We start from the raw sequence: 218 nt of genomic DNA on the forward strand, positions 1-218 counted from the left end.
TACCCTCCACTGGACCCTTGTCCCCGAGGCCCGCAGTGGTGGTTTGTGTTTCCTGCAAGTGGCACAGTGTGTCCAAAGAACACCTGGGAGATGGGGGAGAGGAGGGGTGAAGCAACTGCCGTTCAAAGCGCCGTCAGCAGCAGCGATGCTTCCCCCCCCTGACCTCCCGTCGCTGCTCCTGAGTCACTGCAGGAGCTGCGGGATGACGGGGGGTGGAG

At 63.3% G+C, this 218-nt stretch overlaps 1 protein-coding gene across 1 annotated transcript in view; it reads left to right on the forward strand.

The window, feature by feature from the left end:
• Positions 1-218, forward strand: part of LOC104490579 (dedicator of cytokinesis protein 4-like) — a gene marked incomplete at its 5' end in the record, with an annotated part of 27,146 nt that overhangs the window by 25,666 nt on the left and 1,262 nt on the right. The window lies entirely within an intron of this gene.

Source organism: Buceros rhinoceros, unplaced genomic scaffold, assembly GCF_000710305.1.
Source record: "Buceros rhinoceros silvestris isolate BGI_N320 unplaced genomic scaffold, ASM71030v1 scaffold12953, whole genome shotgun sequence".
NCBI lineage: Eukaryota > Metazoa > Chordata > Aves > Bucerotiformes > Bucerotidae > Buceros > Buceros rhinoceros.